The 6,804-nt window shown below is 38.2% G+C and overlaps 1 pseudogene; it reads left to right on the top strand.

Moving 5' to 3' along the window:
* The first annotated feature begins 5,439 nt into the window (after positions 1 to 5,439).
* On the top strand, positions 5,440 to 6,149 carry LOC102435231 (annotated as a pseudogene).
* The last annotated feature ends 655 nt before the right edge of the window (positions 6,150 to 6,804 follow it).

Below are 6,804 nucleotides of genomic sequence, written 5' to 3'. Positions count from 1 at the left end.
AATAATGTCCCTATCTTAAAATGCTTATCCTAATCACTTTGGCAAAGTCACATTTGCCATATAAGACACTTAATCACAGATTCCGGAGATTAGGCTCTATATTATCTTAGAGTGGGCATTTCCCCCCCCCCCCCCTACAACAGAAGGTCCAATCACTTTGGAAAATTCATCGTCAGTTTCTTAAAAAGTTAAATATACATTTTTCTTAGACCTGTTGCTTCTAAATATATAACCAGAGAAAGAAAAGCACAAGTCCACAAGAAACTTTATCCAAAATGTTCACAGAGCATTATGCCTACTAGTCCTGAAGTTGAAAGATGTCCATCAAGATGAGAATAAAGAAAAAATTAAAGATGGATATACATTCATTAAAAGGAATAGACTTCTAATAAATGACAAACATGATGAACCTTCAAAATATTATACTGAGTGAAATAAGACACAAAAATACATACTATATTTTCCCATTATATAATTTAAAGAATAAGCAAAGTTATCCTATGGTGAAGGAAACCATATCAGTTTTTCTAGAATTAGGATTATATAGGAAGAGGCATAAGGTATATAATGTGTTCTCATATTATTCATCAAAGTAAAATTGATGTGTCCTCATATCATTTATTAAAACTAATTGAATTATACATTTAAAATCTGAGCTCTCAGTGGATGTAAAATATATCTCAAAGAATAAGATCATTCAAACTCTAAGATGCTCTGATTCTACAAACAATGTGTTTTCTTTCACTTGTCCTTTTAAAAAATGAAAGAGATTTTAAAAATAAAATAACTTCAATTTCTAAATTTTCTTAGCTCTTTAGAAAGTATCTTTTTGAAACACAATGACCATCAGAATTTTAATTTCATGTCTAAACAACATAAACAATAATTTTAGAGCTTTTCTTCTTTAATTCCATCCTTTTTTGCAGCCAGGATGATAATTAGTGAATATTTTTGGGGACAAAAATACTAATTTCAATATGGGAGATTTAGTTTCAAAAACAGTTCAGATCAAGAAATTTGATTTCATCCTACAGATGATAATTAACTAACAGCTTTCAATATTGCTATCCAATCTCAACACCGATGTGATTCAGTGAGTTTTTTTTATTTTATTTTAATGTTATTTCTTGTAATCCTGCTCCAAAGCTGTTGAAAACAACAGAGCAGACTGGTGATTAATTAGTGGACAAGGGGCCATTTGGAGTAGGGATACAGCTTTTTTTTTTAAATCTTTATTGTTGAAAGTTTTATATATGTCCCTTTTTTCCCCATTGACCCCTTCTAGCCTTCACTGGCCCCTGCCTCAGGTCTTCACCACCCTATTGTCTGTGTCCATGGGTTATGCATATATGCATATAAATTCTGTGCTTGATCTCTTCCTACCCATCCCCCCACCCCTATCTTCCCTCTGAGATCTCACAGTCTGTCCCATGCTTCTGTGTCTCTGGATCTATTTTGTATATCAATTTATTTTGTTCTTTAGATTCCACATCTGAGTGAGATGATGTGTTACTTGTCTTTTCAGACTGGCTTATTTCACTTAGCATAATACTCTCAAGGTCCCTCCATGCTGTCTCAATGGGTAAGAGATCCTTCTTTTTTACTGCTGCATAGTTATTACAGTTTTGTTTTTGTATAAATTTTCCATAGAGGACTATGACTTAGAAAAAGACAATTAATAGGTTAGAAACATTCTCCCAGAATAACACATTTGGAGCTGGCAAAAAGAGATTAATTCCTTTTGAAACAGAATGATTCTGGGCAGCAATTTTCTCAAACAAAGCTGATTAATTACATGGAAGACCTCTTATTCACTATAATCAAGTATAGTTCCTGGCCCATTAATTGAACAAAATTGAATAAATGAGGAATAATATAATATGATACATAAACATTTTAAATTAAAATATATAAATGTATATTTATTCACACATCTTTTACTTTCAGGCCAGGATTTTTCATTGAACATGATTCACACATTGGAGTAGATCTTGTATAGTTTCATTTTAATATTTATAATATAAAATAAATCTAAATATAAAGTATTCTAAGATTTTAAATCAATATTAACAACATATTCCCCAGCATTTTTAGTTGCTTACTTTATTTAGCCTCTCCAAATAATCTACTCATGTAGAAACAATATTTCTAATTCTGCACTCATATTTTAATGTATTACTTATTTAATAATGATTGAAAATGGCAGGAGTAGGGTTGAAAACAAATGCTACTTATTCTGACCTTATGGCTTGCCCGGTAGAAGTCTGAAGGTGTTCTGAAGAGCAACCAGTTAGTTATACACATTCAGTGGTAATTTGGGCATCTGTTAAAATGTTTTAAGAGAGAACAGCTTTTTTTTGATGGATTTGTTAGAAGGAGGTTGATAAAAGAAATTCTTTTGAAGTTATAATTGACATAAAAACACATGGTGACTAGGAATGCTACAAGTCTAGACTCTGTCATTTGTACTAAACCTGCTTCCCCCGCACCCCCGACTCATTTTAATTAACTAGGAGCCCAGTGCACGAATTTGTGCACCTTGAAAGTAACTGTGGGCTACAAGGCTGCAGAGGGCACAGGGGTGGGTCCCGGCCCATCCTCTCCACCCCTGCCCAGCCCCACCCGCCGCAGCCCCCAGTTCCCTGTCTCCTGGCAGCCTCACTCCCTCCGCTGCCGCTCCCACATGCTGACAGTGGCCCTACTCACACCCGCTGGCGGCTGCTGCCCCAATTGCCCCCTCAGGAGTAGGGGAGGTGGAGAAGCCCTCAGTGGCGATCAGGGCTGGCAGCCGCCATTTGCACCCTCTAACAGTGCCTAGCAATCAGGGACGGCTCCGGATCCAGCAGCGGGTGTGAGCGGGGCTGGCACTGGCAGCAGGTGCGAGCACCGGGTGGGACCGAGGCATGTGGGAGCAAAGAATTTTCAGTAACCACCAGAGGCTCGCCCTGATGACAGCGACCAGTGCCCCACCGTGGTCTGGTGACCCTGCTCACCTGCTCCACCATCCCACCATGGCCGACACCGGGCATGTTCCACACACACCCCCCTGGTGGTCAGTGGACGTCATAGCAACCGGTTGTTCAGTTGTTTGGTTGTTCAGTTGTTCCGATGTTTGGTCTATTTGCATATTAGGGTTTTATATATATAGATGGTGCCCCTATTCTTTCATGAATCCCATCATAAACATAAAAAACGTACATGACTTTCTCATTTCTGGTGACCATTCAGGATGATCTACTAATTAGAAGCAATAGCCTCTACTTTTGTATCTCAGCTCGTTTCTAACTAGTTGTCTTCTGCAAGTAATACATGCACACACATACACAAACATGCACAAAATGCATAGTTTATAGATCATTGCTATTTAATATTATCATTAAAGAATAACTAACAATTCAGAACCACTCTGGAGTTAAGCTAAACTACTCCATGTATCTTGCAATTCATGACCAACTAAGACAATTCATACATGCATACACACACTCTTAGTCCCTCCTGCAAGTTAGCATATTGTATTTGGCTTTCTTTGGGGGCCTCAGAACAACTGTTTATGCTGTAGATTTTATCCCCTTTATCATTTGTACTGCCAATACTAAAAACAGAATCACTGTCAGGAGAAGTTGTTAGACATTTAAATAGCAAAGCTGCTTTCTTCAAGCCCTTAGGCTGATATGCCAACCCTAATGTCTCTCAGGATACATCCTCTCCTCTATTCCTCCATATCCACATATGAGTGAAAATTGGTCCCTGCAATTCACACTCACCTATCTTTTGAAGAATAATCCAACCCCTGTCCCATAAGCTCACCTGAAAGAGGACAGCATTCCAGCAGTTGGGTTGTTTTCTACATTTGTCCCTAAAGGGCTAAACAGATGGTGCACCCTTCCCCACAGAAATGCTCAGAAAAGGAACACCTTGAGGCTATAATGTGAAAGGAAGCTGTTGCCTTTTATGAAAATAGTTATATTTGAATTAGTATTAGATTTGGGAATACAGAAGCAGGAAGGGGATAGCTAGAGAAAAGTTGCCATAATAGCTTAGAGGAAGAGCAGAGAGGAAAAATTAGTAGCAGCTGTAACAGGAGGAAATGATGATATTAAAATTCATGTTCAGGAGTTTAAGTCATGATAACCTTTCACATCCCCTGTATTTCTCTTGCATTAAAATGCTAGCAAATAGCCCTGACAGGTTTGGCTCAGTGGATAGAGCATCGGCCTGGGGACTGAAGGGTCCCAGGTTCGATTCTGGTCAAGGGCATGTACCCGGGTTGCGGGCATATCCCCAGTAGGGGGCATGCAAGAGGCAGCTGAATCGATGTTTCTAAAACTCTCTCTCCCTTCCTCTCTGTAAAAAATCAATAAAATATATTTAAACAAATAAAATGCTAGCAAATACCTCCAATGGTGAAGGTAGAGAAAGGGAATATTTTAACAACACTGAAGGCTATTAGCCCCTCATCAGACATAGGGTTTGCAAATATATTCTCCCATCCTGTAGGTTTTCTTTCTATCTCGTAGATTGAACTATGACTCAAAAGTAAAAAAACAAACAAAACAAAATAGCCATATTAAAAATGGGCAAAGGATTTGAATAGATATTTCTCTAAAGCAGACATACAGATGATCTATAGGTATATGAAAACCCGCTCAACCTCACCAATCATCACGGGCATGCCAATCAAAACAAAACGATAGGTCATTTCCAACTTGGTAGAATATTTATCATTAAACAAAGCAAAACAAAATAAATAAATAACACACAAAAAAGCCCAAAGGTAAGTGTTGGAGAGTATTTAGGGAAATTTGTGCCCATGCGCACTCTTGGTGGAAATGTAAAATAATGCAGCAGCTATGGGGAACATCAGGGAGGTTCCCAAAAGAAATTAAACAAAGAACTGCCATAGGAACCAAACCCACAATCCCACTTCTGTGTATCTATCCAATATAACTGAATTCAAAATTTCAAGGAAAAGTTTGTATGTCCATGTTTATTGTAGCAATACTCATGATAGGCAACTATGGAAATGAACCAAATATGTATTCTTCACCAAATGGATAAAGAAGATGTGTGACAACATGGATAAACTTTAAAGACCTAATTCTAAATGAAATAAGCCAGTCACAGAGCAAATATTGCATGAGTCCACCTATATGAGATATCTAAAGGAATCAAATTCATTGACTTAGTAGGATGGTGGGTGCCAGGAACTGGTGGCTAGGGGAAGAAGGAAATCGTTCTGTGGGTATAAAGTTTCTGTTATGCTAAATGAAGAAATTCTAGAGATGTACTATACAACATATTTTCTTTATCAATACAGTATTCTGTACTTCAAAATTTGTGGAGAGGTAGATATCATGTTAAGTGTTCTTACCACCAATAAATACATACACACATATATACTCTTTCTGCTGCCATCTTGGTTCTGTGTTCCCTCGTAAAATGCCCAGTGAAGCCACGGAAACTGTCCCTGCTACAGAGCAGGAGTTGCCACAGCCCCAATCTGAGACAGGGGCAGAATCTAACAGTGATGAATCAGTACCAGAGCTTGAGGAACAGGATTCCACAGGACAAACCCAACTGGCCGCAGCAGCTGAAATCCATGAAGAACCAATCATTAAGTAAAAACAGAGCCAGAGTGAAAAGAAGGCATGGAAGGCTGTAAAGTACACAGAATATGTGCATATTTACAATATTGTGTCTTGGACAGGTTACGGGGGCTACTAGGGAACTATCCAGAAATCTAAGCCTATCCTCTGTGTCATCACAAAACCAGATGTCTATAAGAGCCCAGCTTTAGATACCTACATAGTTTTGGGGGAAGCCAACATCAATGATTCATCTCAGCCAGCACAGCTAGAAGCTGCAGAGAAATTCAAAGTTTAGTGAAGCTAAACATTCAAGAAAACACACAGACTACAACTATGCAAGAGGAGAGTGAAGAGGAAGATGTTGATGAAATAGGTGTGAAAGATAAAGACATAGAACTGGTCATATCACAAGAAAATGTGTTGAGAGTGAAGGCAGTTCAAGCCGTGAAGAACAATGGTAGTGATATTGTAAATGCTATTATGGAATTAACGATGCAACCATCTAAAAATGAGAAGCTTTTTTTTGCTTCAAAAAGAGTAACTGCAGCCTGGCTGGTGTGACTCAGTGATTGAGCATCTACTCATGAACCAAGAGGTCACTGGTTTGATTCCCAGTTAGAGCACATGCCCGGGTTCCAGGCTCAATCCCCAGTAGGGGGAGGGGGTGTAGGAGGCAGCTGATGGATGATGTTTCTCTCTAATCAATGTTTCTATCTCTCTATTCCTTTCCCTTCCTCTCTCTAAAAATCAATAAAGACATATTATTTTTTGCCCTAGCCAGTTTGGCTCAGTGGATAGAGTATCGGCCTGTGGACTGAAGGGTCCTGGGTTCAATTCCGGTCAAGGGCATGTACCTTGGTTGCGGGCACATCCCCCAGTAGGGGGCATGCAGGAGGCAGCTGATGGATGTTTCTCTCTCATCGATGTTTCTAACTCTCTATCTCTCTCCCTTCCTCTCTATAAAAAATCAATAAAATATATATTTAAAAAAAAGAAAAAAGAAAAGAAAGACATTATTTTTTAAAAAGAGTAACTTCAACTTGGTTTGAAATTTGTGCTTTTCTACCATTGATGGAATTATGGCTTCTTGTGGGATGAAAATATAAATAAATGAATGTAGTATGTGAAAAAGTGATATTAGAGCAATTTCTAGTCAATTTTGGAAGAAAAATGTGCTTTCTCAAAAATTTTATGTAGAACTAAAATTCTTTCCTAA

The sequence above is a fragment of the Myotis lucifugus genome, unplaced genomic scaffold, assembly GCF_000147115.1.
Source record: "Myotis lucifugus unplaced genomic scaffold, Myoluc2.0 scaffold_86, whole genome shotgun sequence".
Lineage (NCBI taxonomy): Eukaryota > Metazoa > Chordata > Mammalia > Chiroptera > Vespertilionidae > Myotis > Myotis lucifugus.
Note: the sequence above shows the minus strand (reverse complement) of the source record. Positions and strands in the feature narration are given on the sequence as shown.